This window comes from Ailuropoda melanoleuca, chromosome 5 (assembly GCF_002007445.2).
Source record: "Ailuropoda melanoleuca isolate Jingjing chromosome 5, ASM200744v2, whole genome shotgun sequence".
In the NCBI taxonomy this organism is placed as follows: Eukaryota; Metazoa; Chordata; class Mammalia; order Carnivora; family Ursidae; genus Ailuropoda; species Ailuropoda melanoleuca.
In genome coordinates, this window is record NC_048222.1 from 7,962,575 (window position 1) to 7,980,135 (window position 17,561).

Consider the following 17,561-nt stretch of genomic DNA (forward strand, 5'->3'; position numbering starts at 1 on the left):
CTAGTGCTGTATTACACAGAAATATATGGTATTTTTTATATTACAGTGAGAATATATTCTCCAAACCAAGGAATCTTGTCCCCTGGTCAATCACATCTTGAATACTAGATTCAATTTATTATATATATGTAAATTGTATACATAATTGTGTATATAATTGTATATGTGTGTGCTGTATTATGTGCTGAGTAATGTGCGCATGTGTGCTGAGTAACGGGTGCTGTATTACTAAGGCTGTGTAGGGGAGGAAAAGTTTTCCTCTACCTTCCAGGGTCCCTGGCTGGGACTAAAAACTAAACTGACACAGACATATTAACAGGAGGAAAACATACACATTTATTTAATATAAGTTTTATGAAACACGGGTGCCTTCTTGAGGAAATGAAGACCCAAAGAAAAAGCTGTGTATTTTTATGTAGGTTTGATGAAGGGTGAAGTCACAGAGGAATATGATAGGTTAAGGAATATGTGGTAGGTGTAGTAGCCTAGGGAAGCTTAGCAAGCCCTGTTTGTTCAGATTCTTCCTGGCATCCCTTTGTCTTCAAAGATAAGGATGCTCTTTTCCTCTGGATATAGGAAGTGCAACCTTTCATATCAGGGTTCCAGGGGAGAAGAGCAGGAAGATGATAAAAATGACCTTCTTGCTTCTGCTGTTTTCTCAAAACTCCTTCAACTTAAAATATTTAATATGTTGGGGTGCCGTATTTGGGGCAGTAAGTCCTGAACCCCATTATTCCGCCATCTGAAACTTCTCCCCAAATTTCACAGTTCAGAAACTGAGCCAATTTCCCCAAACCCATCAAACGAGTCTCTTAGTCTTGGGTATTTCTGTAAAAACAAAAGAAAAACAAAGCTTCATGGTTAGAACAAACTAGAAACTCAGTTTTTAAGTCCAGAGGGCAGTAAGTCCAGAAGATTTCTAGATGTTGCACTCAAGGCATCTTCTGGAGTGAAGGCAGGCAATGGCAATCTAATAGATGTTTTTGGTTTGCAGTTTGAATGCCTCTGGCGATGTCATCAGGCTGGACAGTTTCAGCTTGCAGGGCCGAAGAAGACCGGCAGTTTTAACTTTTAGTGATTCCAAGTCAGAAGGGTAGAAGAAAACGTGAAAATGTTCATTTGGAGAGTGGCAGCCAGGTATCAGAGGAAATTAGAATTCAGGATCTCGTCCAGCGTACAGATAGGTAACAAAACCTAAATGAGAAAGGGCAAAAAGACTACAATTTAATACCCAAAAGACTGTGTTATAGTTTTCCATTGAAATATAAATTTTTTCTCTAGTCTCCTCCATTTCTATCAAACATGATTGAAGTAAGACTAATTGTCTGCAGAATAAATCTAGTCTCATTTAACATGGTCTCATTGCTTGTGTAAGTACAGGCAAAATAATAATTGACCACAACCACTTTTTTTTTTTCCCCCCGAGTCTGCTTTGCTGGAACTTCTCATAAAGAATCTCAGATTGGACTTTTAAAAGCCTCTTGACACTTGGAAGCCACGCCAAGGGTTCTCCATCAGACTAGGCCTATAATACAAATGAATTCGAGTGAATTCTTCTCTTTTTGTCTCCCAAATATTGTTTAGTTCCTGAGTCTGCCAAGAAGTAAATTTCCTTACTCAACTGGTAAGGATAGAAACCCTGAAAAAAAGGCATCAGGTGATTTTTTCAAGGGGTTTTGTTGTTTCCATAGGGTCAACCTTAGTTCCTTAAAGGTGTCTGGTCATACATGATTCTGGGCACATCATTCTCAAATATAACATTCCAGTCAAAGCCTTGATAACATAAGCGATGTTTCCAATTGCATCCTGTTAAAAGGACATAAAATCTACAAAAATAGATTATTGAACTTATGCAAATAACTACATTGCCATGAATATAAGAATACTTACTAAGAGTTTCTAAATTCTGGAGGGACCTGGTAGGAAGAAAAAGTAATCATTTCATCTTTGTTCACAAAGGCATACTTCATCAAACTTCTGTAAGTTACACATAGCTTCAGAGAAAAGAGGAAAAGGTTTCCTTAAATCTGGAAAACAAAACACTAAAGAACCAGTAATGTTTCAAACAAAAAGTTATAAAAATTATAATTATCCTCATCAGTCCATTCAGTTCCCTGTAATTAATTCTTATTCAGCTTGATCTTGAATTAGTAGTTCTATGAATTTAACAGCTCCTTCATTAATTATAGAAATTCTTGTTCAGTCCATTGGAGAGGTCCCAATGTTATCCCAGTGATTTTGTCATGGAACATTGTCACCTGTAGCTCATTGCTAATGCTTTCACAGTCCCAGGAGATCAGTAACTGTCTGTGAATGACAAATGGCTTAAAAATGGCCATGGTTAAAGATCTGATAAGAGTTCATTTGATAAGGAAATTTAGTTATTTCTGTGACATACAACATTTTAATGTAGTAATTGGGCAATGAGGGTACGGACAAAGGTCTATGAACTTTATGTAATTTCTCGTATGTCCATACACCTATAACCTATGAAGGTTTAGCATCACTTCCTATCTGGTACTGCTTCCCATGTAATTTAACATACCAAATAAATCTAATTAATGCTCCCATCTCTTTTTTACGTGGTATGAGAAGAGTCTTTTGAGATTTTTCTAGGGACCCTCTGAGAAATTTCAAAGTTAGCTTGAGGTCAAAAACACTCCATTTGGATGTTGATTTGGGGAAACTGTACATAATGTCCTGGGTCAGACTTGACAAAATAGGATCACATCTCATTATAAAACAATACTTAATTATCTAGTTAACCAAGGTGGCAATAAAATATTTAAGAGATAAATACAGATGGCTGTATTGGATGAATGTTAAAAAAGAAAAAAACACCTTAGCTCTTTAATGTTGAGAAGGTTTGGGTTTTTTTTTTTTTTTTAACTAATCAAAGACCTAATAAAGACAACACAAAGGACAGAAAAATATTTTAAGACACAAAATCCTGGTTTCTCCGAGAAATTACTTAAAAGGTTAAAAAAAACTTTTGTTTTTTTTGCAATTTCTTATTAAGACCAGATCAATAATCTAAGAAACGCTTGTTTTAGTAGAGAGAGAAACCAAATTCTAGTTTTGCACCAATGTACATTAACAGTTAGGTCCATTAAAAAAACAAAAAGAATTTATAAGCAAATCTATTCAATCTTAGCAGCTTAAGCACACATAAAATTCCTTTTTTTTGCAACTGCCTACAATTTTTTTTTATCCATTCAGTTTTTGTCCTGTATTTTTTCTCTTTCTCATTCTGTAACAACTAGTCATTCTACTTTACCTTGCTAAAACACATCTTATTTTCCTTGCATACAGAGGGTTTTTTTTTACCCTTATTATTATTATTAGTTTCATTTACATGTATTAATTAGAATTTTTAATCAGTAATCTTTCTTTTCAGTGTAAAATAGGAAGTAAGCAATTGTGAATGGACATATACATACCATTATTCTGTAGCAAATTCATTAATACATCACTTCATAATTTCCAGAGGCGTACGTCTTTTTCATAGTACAACTTATCATGCTTATTAACTGATCTGAAAATATCTAGCTTCTCTATACTATATAAAAACAAGATGCCAAACGTAGACAAACTTATGTTCAGCCATTCATATTTTAATGTTTTATTTTATTTAAAAATAATCTCTATATCCAATGAATCTTAATCATTTAGCCTAACTTTGTATATCTTTAAGGTTTAAAGTTATCAAAAAGGTTTTTGAAACTTTTTAAGTAGACATTATAAAACATAATTTTGTTGAAAAGTTCATTTATAAACTTTTATCCCACTTACATCGCTTTGATTTACTCGTTTTTCACAACTATATTTGAATTGCTTCTGAAAATTTCATGAGACAAAACAAAGTTAGCCATCTTCTTATTTTTCTAATTGACAAAGCAGCAAAGTATCAAAACACCATTGAAGCAGAGAACCTAAAAAGTTAAACATATGGTTCTTCCCTCTTTTTTTTTTTTAACTGCTATGCTTGACATGCATCAAGCAATTCATTTTTATTGTACATTTTGTTCTTAGGTTGAATTTATAGCTTCATAATCTTAATCATGTAGCAAAGATAACATAGGCTTGTTTGAATAGTAAACCTAGGCGGAAAAAAATTGTATGTTTGCATTATATTTAATGCTGACAACTCTGAAGGCATGCCTATTTTTGTTTTATGAACAATTTAAAAACTAACTTTATTTGCCAAGGATCATCCTAGATCATGTGAACTTAAGAAAACATTTGGGTTAGTTACTATATTCCTGAGAGTTTTAGAAGTACTTAATTTGTATGAGTGCTCATTTATATCTAAGCCAACTTGAGTAGAACTTCTTTTAGGGAATTTTATAGATTAATTTGGAGATATGTATGTATGTACGTATATACACACACACACACTCTTTTTCTCTCTCTCTATATATATATATTTACATATATATACACACCCACTAAAACACTATATATAGATATAATATATAGTTTATATATATAGTAAAACTCTATATTATAGAGTTTGCGTGTGTGTGTATATACATATATATATATATAGAGAGAGAGAGAGAGGGAGGGAGAGAAAAAGAGAGAGAGAGAGAGTGATACAAATAAAAGCCTTATAGCTTTTGTTTTAAAATTTTAGCCATGTGTCAGGTGCCTAACGTGTCAGGTCAGAAGTCTAGTGTTATTAATATTGAAATGTCCTTCTTTTTCTTAAGTGCAGGGCAGCTCTGTTTCTAGTATCCTGATCTTTTATAGTATTTGCAAGCATTCTGAGATGAATATGGGAGGTTTGGTGATTGGTATGGATAGGTGGGCTCTAAATTGCTCCAAGGGCCAAGTTTCTGGTTTTGTAAAGACTTGATTGATAAGACAAAGCCAGTTCTTTATAATTCTTAAAGAATTGGGCCATTGCCTGAATGATATCAAGGGGCTGCCCCACCTGTCCATTATCTTAATTACCTTCAACTTTCCTTCTTTATATCAGAGAGAAGCTCTCCCACTAAGATGTTCTAGATTTAGAGCTATGTGTCTTTGGAATATTTGAATAAATTGTTCTACATAAGCTTCAGAATGTTCTTTCCCTCAAAATACATAGTTCCATTTAGCTTAGGAGAAAAGGCCTTTAAAAAAATAGTTTTTATCAAGCTCTGAGTATCAGCCTCCAGTTTGGCCAACTTTTGGCCACAGAAGTCTTTAAAAAAAAATTTGAGTATTTAAACCAAAGTTATATCTATCAATAACTTGAAACCAAAATCAGTATTTAACCAGGGATGCAAGAGGCATCCCCAAAGAAGAAGCAAAAGGTGCTACCCTTCCAAGATCCAGAACCACTCTCAAAGATTGCCGAAAGAAAGACAGACGTAAGACAATTTTCTTGAGAACTGGCAATAGCTGGTACTGTATTAACTGCAAATGGGCTGCAGCCCACCTTCTGTAAGAACATATTTTGGGTCTCCAGTCTGACAACCGGCCAACTGCACAGACACAAACCAACACTTGTATGCCTTGATGGGTACAAAGCTAAGCCAAGGACGCAAAAAGAGAGACAAGCAGGAAAACAATAACTGTCCTTGAGAGGGAAGGAGTTGATAATCAATGGGTACCCCAAATGAAATTTTAACCAGAGTCATAATCCAAAGAACTAATTTTTAAACAAATGTTTTTCTTCTGCTAACTTTTATTTGGAAATGAAAAGACTCTTAGCACCTTTACTCAACCTGCCCCCATAGACAGAGATCCAAGAGACTGACATGGTAAGAACTTTAACCTTGTGCCAGCTGCTGTCTGAGGTCAGGATCTCTCAACTGCAGCTTTTGCATTAAGCAAGGTGTCTTCAACTGATGGTGTTTTACATTTGGATGCCAAAAACTGGAGGGGAGGAAAAAATTTCCTCGACTCTCATAGGGTCCCTGGTTGGGTCTGAAAATTAAACTGACAAAGACAGATTAAGCAGAAATGCAACAAATTTACTGTAAGTTTTACATGATATAGGTCCTTCATAAGGAAATGAAGACTAGCAGTATTATATCGATTTGACGAAGAGTGGACAGTTGTGGAGAAATCAGACAGGTTAAGGAGTATGAAGTAAGTGTAGTAAACAGGGAAACTTAAGATTCTTCATAGTGTCCTTTTGACTTCAGAGATAAGGATGCTCCTTTCCTCCAGGTTCAGGGAGGGCACCTGTCACCTGAGGGGTTTATGACATGTTTCAGTCAAGAAGAGCAGGGGAAGGTCAGAGTGATCTTCCTGCTTTTGCTATTTTCTCAAACTCCTTCAGCTTAAAATATTTAAAATGCCAAGGTGCCATGTTTTTTTGGGGGGGTGGCATGTCCCGAACCCCATCAGCTGGTGTGACAAAATACCACAGACGTGGTGGTTTAAACAACAGAAATGTATTTCCTCACAGTTCTAGAGGCTAGAAGTCTGAGATCAAGGTGTAGGCAGGATTGGTTTCTTCTGAATCCTCTCTCCTTGGCTTGTAGATGGCCATCTCCTTGCTGTGTCTTCATATGGCCTTTTTTTCTGTGTATGTGCCTTCCTGGTGTCTCCTCTTGTGTCGTAATCACCTCTTTTTATAAATTCACTGATCCTATTGGATTAGGATCCAGCCTAATGACCTCATTTGACTTAATCTCCTCTCTAAAGACCTGTCTCTGAATACAGTCCTATTCGGAGGTATGGAGGGGTTTACTTCAACATGAGGGTTTTGTTTTTTGTTTTTTGTTTTTTTTTTTGAGGAAAGGGGAGAGGAATAATTCAGCCATTAGCATATGCTTAACCGCATTGTCAGAATTTCTTTCACAGAGATAATTTATGTTTCTTCTGATTTGCTTTGAGTCCATTTTTTCTCGTGTCCCATCTTCTGTGGGGATGAAAAATGGAATACTAGTCCCCACACAGTAACCTTTCATTGGTCAGTGTGAGATGATCGCATCTCCTCCTCAGCCCACTGTTTTATTCCTTTCACTTCTTTTTCTATGTCCTACCTTCCAGTACAAAGAACTACTTCAGGGTTTTCAAGAGCCGCATTCCTATGGAGCGTACCCAAGCTCAGGCTTGTTCTCTTGTCAGGGAAAGCTGCTGTATTAGACCTTCCATGTTTATCTCATGGTTTGGTGTGACTCCTACATCTACACGGCTGTTTTAGATCTTATTTATTCTATACTCTTTTACCTAAAAAAATCTCAGTGAAATTTGAATGGTACATCGTCCTTAAGGTTCTTCTGCCATCTGTCAGAGTAACTTTGAATTCTTCCTGACAGTCGATTGAGGTGATATCCTTTCATCCATAAAACATAAGCCACTCCCTGTGGTTGGTTCTATCATCCCAACTCCATACGAGAGGAAATTGAGGCCCAGGAAGGTTAAGTAAATTGCTACAGCTGCATATCTAAAAGGTGATAAAGTTTAATTTTTTAACTAGTATGTCTGGCTGCAGAACTTAGGATCTTTCTACTCTATCTTGTGGTAACTGTATTCTGACGTGCTCGCTCTGTATTTCAACCATTTTCCCAGTTTCTCAGATCTAATGATCTGAGGACGTCTTTTCTTTTGTACACTATATGTAATCAGTCATCAAGTCCTATTCATTTTCTCTTTATGCTTTTCCTTTGCACCTAGTTCTTTTTGCTGCTGATATCAAACTCAGGCCCTGTCCGGTTTACCTGCTGCCTATTTTAGAACCTTCTGATTTGTCTCTTAGTTAGCCTCTCTCTTCACTAATCACTTGTGCATCTAAGGCAACTTTTCATCCAGTGCGTCCCCTCTCCCATCACTCTGTTGCCTTCTCATTATCTAAGGAAGTGTTAGGGACAATTATGTCACCTCAGAATGCATTGTTGAAGCCCTAAGCCCCAATGTGACTGTGTCTGGAGATGGTGCCTTTAAGGAGGTAATTAAGGCTAAATGAGGACAGAAGAGTAGGGTCCTCATCTAATATCAATGATGTTCTTACAAGAAGAGAAAGAGACAGACACGGTCACACGCTTAGGAAAGGTCACAGGGGGATACATCATGGAGGTGGCAGCCTGCAGGCGGAAGAGAGAATCTTCAGAAGAAACCAAACCTGCCAACAAGGTGTCAACACCTTGCTCTTGGTCTTCCAGCCTCTAAACTGTGAGAAGTACATTTCTATTTCTTAAGCCACCCAGTCTGAGGTGTTTTGTTATGGCAGCCCTGCCAACGAATGCAGAAGGCAAGTGTGAGCTCCTCATCCAGCAATTTGATTCTTACTTTCTTTTCACCTCACTCAGACAAGTGCTTCCCATTCCGAAGAAATCTCTCAACACAGTTCTTTCTTCCCCAGGCTTTTGTTTCTTCCCTTCCTGGTTTTACTTATTTAGATCCTATCTACCTATTAGGAATGAAGTCTAGTCTCGCTCCTGTGTCCTGACTATGAACTCCTTATGGGGACTATGTCTCCAAATTAGTCTCTCCTGAGTGACTTCATGTAGTGTCCGGCTCAAATACCTAACAAGTGTCTATTGATTGAGTCCTTAATTTATCCAGATTACCGTGATCTTTCTGAGATCTGCTTTTTTATGCTCCGGCTCAGATACCTAACAAGTGTCTATTGATTGAGTCCTTAATTTATCCAGATTACCGTGATCTTTCTGAGATCTGCTTTTTTATTGCAGCCCCCTGGCTGTTTTGTAGAACCCACAGTTTTAAAGTAGGGTAGCCTGGATGATGGCAACAGCAAACAGCGCCTTCTTAGAAGTGTAGACTGCCATGCGAAGAAAATTTACTCCAACCCCCAATACTCAGAAACTGTGGAATTGTGAAACAAATTCCTTCCTAATAATGGACCTTTCTGCCATAATTTTCCATTTTCCAGTTAACTCCGGGGTACTAACCCATAGCAACAAATAACAGTACACACACACACACACACACACACACACACACACACCAGCCCTTCACCACATGGCAAGAGACAATCAGCAACCATCTCCACCGATGTCATATCTAGAAGGGCACGCGGTACCCATGCCTCATTTTTAGCTCTGCTGACACTTAAACATTCAGTTTCTAGGGGAAAAAAATTATTTTGGGTAAAGGGGAGAAGATCTTTTCTTCTTTTTCAAAATTTAGGGTTAAAATGATAGGAAACTTCTTTCACTCATCTCTCCAGGATCTGTGATTATCTGCTGTTAAAGACTAGAAATGAAGCTTCCCTTCCATCTTTCTTTTCCCGCTGAAACCTGAAGCTTAAGAGTACTCACCAGCTGGGCTAAGGTACGGGTAGTTAAGGAAGTTGTTTAGAAGCTTGTTAAGTCTTTCCTCAAAGGCAGAGAATAAAATGTACTTTCCACTCCTCAGCCCTAACAAAGAAACCCAGCCATTAACATAGGAAAGCCTCTTGTTTGCATTTTTTAACAGCTGACATTTGTACCTTTTGGAAAAAAGTGAAGGGCATCTCATTGCTTCCTTGTTTGAATCAGCCTGGAAATAATGGGGGTGATAGAGAAGCAGGGCTAATTTTCTTTGTCTCCTATTCAGCAGATAATGGTGGTCTGTGTGGGGGTGTTAAAGGCCAGGCAGCAGCAGTGACCTGGAGATGACTTCATTCTTCTGAGGTTTATCAAAGGCTCCTGTCAGTCAAACTCACGCTGGGAGACTGGGGGATGGCCATCTGGTTCCTTGTTCTTCAGAGAGGAGAAAGGAGGGCAAGGAGGTGAAAAATCTCACTGTCAGTTCTGAGCCAGGTAGAAGGGCGATGCTCTTGGAGGTGGGTTAAGCAACTCTTACACACAGATAAGAAAAGAAACCAATGTCGGTGTGTGTGTGAGAGAGAGACACACACACACACACACACAGAGACAGAGACAGAGGGACAGGCAGAGAGACAGAGGCAGACACAAAAAGGTATGACAGCCGGGCCGCTGAGAAGGGGAGGAGAGGCAGGGAGGCTGGAATGGAGACTCTTACTTAAGCCAGTGTGATGATCTTGAATGGATTTTAAGTGGAAAGACTGAAGGTCACTCATGCTGCTTCGGGAGCAGAGAAACCTCTGAATTGTGTCCCTGGCTGTGGGGAGGAAGGGAGTAAGTGGCTCACAGCAGGGAGCTGATTTAATTTAAAGCACAATGTTTCTGTTCTGAAGCCGGACTTCTTTCATCCTGGCCGTGTTGATTACAAGCACTAACAAGGTATTACAAGAGTACTACCAGGAAATCCTCACCCCACCCCTCACCCCAGCTCGCTGCAGGCCAACCAGGATTTCCTGGGGCCACACAGCAGGGTCTCCCCAGAGCGCAGCCTTCTGTGATCTGGAAGCTTCTGTCCTCCCGGCACCCAAATTTGGGTCTGCGTTAATGTGGGAATTCCTACCAGTAGCTGCAATTTGCACAGCCTTGGGAAACGCAACATTTTTACCTCTCGGTTGTTTCAAGTATTGAAGCAAGGAGGTTTTCACACTTCAGAGATCTTTATGGACAGAGGCTGGCCGTGCCTGCCTGCCGGCCTGCCTTCCCTCCTTCCCTCCCCCCTTCTTTCCTTCCTTCCTTCCCTCCTTCCCTCCCTCCTTCCTTCCTTTCTCCTTCCTTCTTCCTTCCTTCCTTCCTTCCTTCCTTCCTTTTCTGATAAAATACACACAACATAATTTTTTTTTGCCATTTCAACCCTTTCTTTTTTTTTTTTTTAAAGATTTTATTTATTAATTCGACAGAGATAGAGACAGCCAGCAAGAGAGGGAACACAAGCAGGGGGAGTGGGAGAGGAAGAAGCAGGCTCCCAGCGGAGGATCCTGATGTGGGGCTCGATCCCACAATGCTGGGATCACGCTCTGAGCCGAAGGCAGACGCTTAACCGCTGTGCCACCCAGACACCCCCATTTCAACCCTTTCTAAGCATACAGTTATGTGGCATTAAGAACATTCTCATTGCTGTGCAACCATCCACCCCCATCTGTCTCCAGGTCTCTCTTCACCTTCCCAGACTGAGGCTCTATTCCCATTAAACACTAACTCCTGTTCCCCCGTCTCCCCAGACCTTGGCAACCACCATTCTACTTTCTGTCTCAGTGAATTTAATGGCTGTAGGGACCTCATATGAGAAGATCCACACGGTATTCGTCCTTTTGTGACTGGCTTAGTTCACTCGGCATGTTTTCAGGGTTCATCCATGCTGTAGCGTGCGTCAGAATGTCCTTCCTTTTGAACAATATTCCATTGTCTGGAGAGACCACATTTTACCCAGTCATCCACCCAGGACAGTTGGGTTATTTCCACAAAGACTTTTCTCTTAAATTGTGCTGTTCTCACACGTCCGTCCTCTTCTTCCAGCGCCTAGCGTCAAATGAAGCCCATGCCCCGCAAATACTGTTTGCTTTGTAGACATTAATAAGGGGACTGAAGAGAGGTTTATCAGGTCAGTCCTTTAGCTGCTGTCATCCTATGTCTCACCTCACTCTAGAGTGTACTGTCCTGTCACGAAAATGGGGCTGTACTTGTGGTTGGTTTTCTGGCTCTTTAAAGTGGGAGGGGGCTTTGATCCAAACAGAGCATGGAGGAAAACTAAAAGGTGGGTGAAGAGGGACTATTCCTGCTCCATAAAGAAATAAGAACAAAAAACACTCTTATTATAGAGACTTCTAAAACACACGGAAGTGGAAAGACTCACCTGACGAACTTCCCATGAACTGCTCTGCCCTGGAATCAATCATCGACACATGAGCAATATTTTTCCATCCGTGTCCCTCATGCTTCCTCCCCCATCCCAAACTGGTGTTCTTCCCCTAACTTCTTATTTTTAAGCGTTCAGACCTACAGAGAAATTTTCAAGAAAAGTGTGGAGAGCAGCCATATGTCATTACCTTCACCAGAATCACCCATTGTTCACATTTTGCTCTACATCTATCAACTATCTTTACATTTTAGTCTTGAACCATTTGAAATTATTTGCACTCCATCATGATACTTTCTCTGTTAATACTTCAGCACCCACCTGACAATAAGGGCATTTCCCTGCGTATCCACAATCCAGTGTCGAGGTATTTACAATTTATGCAACATGATTATCTGATAAAAAAAAAAAATCTGTACTGTTTCCCCCACCTGTCTCAATAGATGCCATTATAGCTTGATTTTTCCCTTTAGGAAATTTAGTAGGGAAATAAGCATGACATTTTGTTATTTCTCTCTAGTCTCCCTTAGGCTCCCATCCCTTTTTGTCTTTGATGCCAAAAAGACACTGGAGTGAAGGTAGTGCAAATATGTGGTTCAGTCTCCAAGATGGTGAGAAAGAGGATTATGACTGTTTCTGAATCTGGCGTCGTCATGGATTCATAAATATTTATATTGTTGTTAGTGGTGCTGAAAAACTGGGGAGTCAACAATGTCTAGAACTGTTTGACAACCAAATGCCTCCTGAGGTATTTTCAAAGAGCAGGAATGATAAGACATTATTACCTAGTTCTAATAAATTAGTCACACATTGAGAAGTGTTTCCTTTTCCTGTTTCTGAACAAAAGGCAGGGCTGCCTTTGTCCCTGCTGGGAGCTGATTCTAATATGAGTGTCCATATATTTTTGAACGTCCACTAATTAAATCTTGTAAAGCTTTCAAGAGTTAGGACATCTCTCGTTTCTATGCAAAGGAACTGAACGCTGGGGCATCTAGAGTGTAAGACACCTAAATGGAGCTTGTCTCTGATTTGTTGAATACTTCCCAGGACCTTGTAATCTGTTTGAGGGCCTTTAGCTAGTGTTGTTAGTCGTTCATAGGCCCAAACTCAAACCAGTGAGGGTGCAAGATGGTTCCTAGTGATCTGTTTTGGAGTGTTATGGCTGGTAACGACTCCGGACACGGCAGAATCCCGTTATCATGTAAGGGTGTATTGTTTTTGTACATAATATAATTTATAACTTTTAAGAGTTAGAAACATCATTCTATTAAAATGCTCGCTTAAATCTTTATAAAGTCCAAATAGACATCTTTAAAAACCATTTAAAAAGAGAATAAAAAAAATTTAAGTTTGGCTTTCTGGAAGGAAAAATATACATATCAGCTGGAACACAGACTTGTCTATTATAAGGTAATGGACAATGTTCCTCTGATCTTTGCCCCCACAGTTTAATTAATAATGGAAGAGGATTAGCCTCTAATACTTGTAAGATGAAGCCTGGCATTTTAAAGTTTTATCTACCATGTTTGTGTTGGGTGGTTTTGTGGGAACCAAAAAAGAAAAATGTTCTGTTCAAATGTTTTTCGCTTAGCGGATGAGAAAGTCTTGCTGAAGTCTGTCAGCTGGAACGTTTAAAAAAAAAAACAAAACAAGAAAATAAAATAAAATAATCCCCTCCTTTTACTTTTCAATTCTGCCACCATAAACCTGAGGCATTACTTTAAAGGACCCCTACATAGGTAGCCAGCATTTTAGACAAGGGCCTGAGGACTCTTCCCACCATATGGCTTTCAAACAGATGAAACAGTGAGTCTGTGGGACACTGAGGTCATGAAGTGATTCCTAACCAGTGCTGCCGGGAAAACCTCGTGTGGCTGGCAACCAAGTGAGGCAAACTCGTCTTCCCATGAGCTCTCAGGAGGCCCCTGCTTGTGGAGGGGCAGACCCAGCACAACAGTGGGGGAGAAGCAAGAGGGAGGGATCAAGAGAATATGACTTGAATTATTTACAGACATCATGGGCCTCGAAATCTTTCTGGTTTGCTTTTTAAAATTTATTTATTTCAACAAGGTTTGCTTAACTAAGCCGTGAAGTACCTCGAGTGGTTTTATTTGCCATGTGCTTTGAACTGACATTGTCAATCTTTCTGTCCCTATGCTTCTTCTTGGAAAGCTCATGGGGCAGGGTTGGGGAGGGGGAGGAGACTTCATTCTACCTGGTGTCTTGAGAAATCAAAATAGTTTTATACAGGTTTCTCTAACTGCAACATTTTATAGGTTTCCAGGGTTCATTTTAAGAGGAACTTAGCAAACGTCTTCATGCTTATGTTGGTTTGGTTGACAGATCTTCTAGTAGGAAGAAGGTTGGGAAGAGCTGGGTATTTGGCAAATATAGAGAATATGGCAAGGGAGGTCAATTCCCTTCAAAGAGTTGGGAGGTCTGTCTCTATCTTGACCTTTATTGTTTTGGGGATTATTTAATCCCCTGGCAATGCTACAGCTGAATCCCAGAGACACACCCCCAGGACTTCATTCCGTATAAGCTTCTGCCTTACCTTCTCCACCAAAAGAAAACTCAGAGAAATGTATCCCTTCATTACTTATTTATCTTCTGTAGTAAAATTTTATCTGTTCCATGTTGCATTCTTCTCATCCAGGAATTACACTGGAGAATAATAGCAGTAAATAATTATTGATAATCCAATAAGGTACTGATGGACTAGGAAGCTTGTATCTCCAGAAGTTTTAAACGTTCACGGGGCTATACAAGGTACAATTGATACCATATTTCACATTAAAGACGTGTGTGGTTTAGCGATGAAAACAGGGGAAAAAAACAAACAAAAACCTGTGTAAGGCAGTCATCCAGACATTAAGAAACTCAAAATAGCACTAAGCAGCTTCCATGGGGTCCCAAGACCATGCTTTTCTAGCACCAGTTTGGATCTTATTGTCCAAGGCCAAGTTCATCATATAGGTGATATGTGTCCAGCTGTGAAGGTTGAAGCCATCACAGTGGAGTGTGATGTGGGTCATTACCATGCTCTTCCCAGACATTAGGGACCCTCCAGCTTCATTCCTGTGAGTCCTGTCCTTACACTGCAGTGAATACCATGGCTCTTTATCCTAATGGTGGGGATTAGCAGGATAAGCAGCATAATGGACCCATTCTGATCCTGGGGATCATGTCTCAAGGGGGATCTAGGGCTCAATATTCTATTATAACTGGTTTTTAGTTGTCATCCAGATAGATAGCATGGGGCTAGGCCGAAGCTGAGCATCTCAACATGGCAGCACGTGATTGCAAGGGCAGGCAAATAGAAACATGAGCTTAACAGCAAGTCTAAAATTTCAAGGTATGGCAGAAAGGTAGATATCACTGTAACAAGTCCACTTCAAGTCTACAGTCTAGAGAAGCCAGTAATAGGGCAAAAGAAGAGCCATGGAAGGCTCAGAGGGAAGGTCTGGGAGGGCAGATGCCTTAAAGAAGATAATAAACTCAGTAATTAGAGACTGGATAATCGAATAAAATCACTGGGGCACCTAGAGGAGATAAGGAACCCAGTTTTGGAGAGGTGTAACTACCGAATTTAGGGTGGGACCAGCAAGATAGATTTGACACAGCTACCCCAGGAGATCTTACTTCCTGTTTTCCTTAAGACTGGTCCTGGAATTTGGAAGTGTGTGTGTATCTGTGTGTGTGTGTGTGAGGGAGAGAGAGGGAGAGAGTTTTCAGTCAAAAACCTCAGTTGCTAGTTAGAAGCCAAGCAAGATGGATATGATATGGATACATATGGCGTCTATTATAGAATCGAAATACATTTATTTGGGGATTAGGATTTTGTGTCCTATATCCTGCTTTGGCAATGGGATCTGGCTTTGCAGTATCCCCAAAATCATAGCTAATGGGTGAGAAATAGACTCTGTGCTATGGGCCCCCTCTAATAAGCAGTGTTTTGGATCTCAAGTCCCTGGCTTCTCTTTCTGGACTAGAGGTGTAAGTGACTTTTCGGAGCCTAGAAGGAATGGCCTCATCAGATGAATCTGCCTTCTATAATTCAGGAACAGATTTGTCAGACCGAGCTCTTCTGTGAGTTGGTCCTGCCTGCGTCTTGAGAGGTGGGTCCTATGAAGCAGAAGGGATCTGGAGAATCAGCCGTTCCTTTGGTTTCCAAGAAATGTCTCCACCCTTCAGTTGGTTCCGAAAATAACAGTCTGTTTCACTTGAAAAGGGAATGCATGCTGAGTTCTCTTCTCAGCTTATAAATTATGCTGTATTAACACTGGCAACAGTTTCGTTTTCGCTGTGTAAACATGAGGCAGCACAGAATGGGAAGGGGGTTGGAAGGGCCGGCTGCCAGGCACCAGCAGAGACGAGTGAGCAGCTCTTCGAATGTTGGACGCTGTTCATGTTAACATGAAGGGTGGGTTCCCCAACACCTGTCTTCAGCAGTCAGGACTTTTTCTTCTCTCTTTTTTTTTTTTTCTTATGAATAACTTTGCCACCTAGGTTGGTTTAGTGCTAAGTGAAGTACATGGTTAAATAAATGCTGTGATTGAAAGAGCTCTGAGAAGGTGCCTCTTTGCAAAAATGTCCCGTGGCTGGGCGCTGGGTCTGAGATTCTATCATAGGTTCATTTGTTGGGGTTATGATGTAATATTTTAAAAGTTCTCTCATCAACCATAAATATTCTATAGATGGTATCACATATTTATTTCACTAATTCTTTTATTGAGCCAGCAAACACTTATAAATCGTCTGTTATACTCAAGGCATCGTGGTCCCAAAGTAAAGTTTCCGTTGCCATTACTGGCCATGAACAAATTCATCAACGATGCCAGTCAACTGACTTAGTGAGGGCAACGCAGGGTTACTAAATGTCAAGTGAAGACTGAGGTCCATGGAAGACCTCTAGCAAGATCCTAGGCAGCTCACCATGGAATGAGGGTGATGCTGGGCTGAACGGAAGGGGTCAGGGTATCACAAGGCAGGAAAGGACAGTAGAGAATGGACAATGGAAAACAAAACTATCTAACGTATCAAGTTTTTTAGAAGTTTCTCCAGGGCAGTACTTTTCAATCTTTTTAAAGGTAGAACACTACCAGTTATGGTTTCTGCTGCAGGTGACTGAAAATCCAACTCAATGAATAGATTTAAAAGATAAGGAAATCATCACCTATGTGTGAAGACTGCCAGGTGTAAGATTAAGCTTTACGGTGGTGGAATCAGTTGTTCAATAATTTCATCAAGGACCCAGTTCTTTCATTCTCTCTACCCTACCAATGCCAGCATTATTTGATACCACTGGTGATCCCTCGGTGGTCATTAGATTGTTACAAGCACACCCAGGCTCACCCAGGCTCCAATTCTGCCTTGTTCACACCTGGTGGGAGAAACCACCAGATTCACATGCCTGCAGGGGAATGGCATCCACTGATTGGATTATGCCTGAGCCTGTGAACCAATCAGTAAAAGGGACTTTGAGATTATGTGATTGGCTTGAGGACTAATCAGAAACTAGAAGTTTCTCATAGTTCAGAATGAGGGACTAGTAGAAAATGGGATGAATAATTCAGGAAGTCAACCGCAGTATCCATAAGGCAATTAGTGAAGTTGCTGTGATTGAGGCAGGAGTGGAGGGCACAGACTTACCCCTCCCCTCACTCCCCTCTACCTTTCACTCCCCTTTACCCTCCAAACACAACTTGTATTTTCTAGGAGGTTGTAGGAGTCCAGTTTAAAACCACTGTCGGAGCAAGGGCAGCATCAACCTGAGGAATGATTTGGGTGTGAACACTGGGTAATTTCCTACTCCAAGGGCTCAGAAATTCTGAGCTTACATCAAAATCACCAGATGCTCCTTTAGCTTTAGTCTGTCATATAAACTCTTTCTTGTCTGTAGAAGGGGAAGTAACCCCAATGGTCAGGTTATTCCTGGT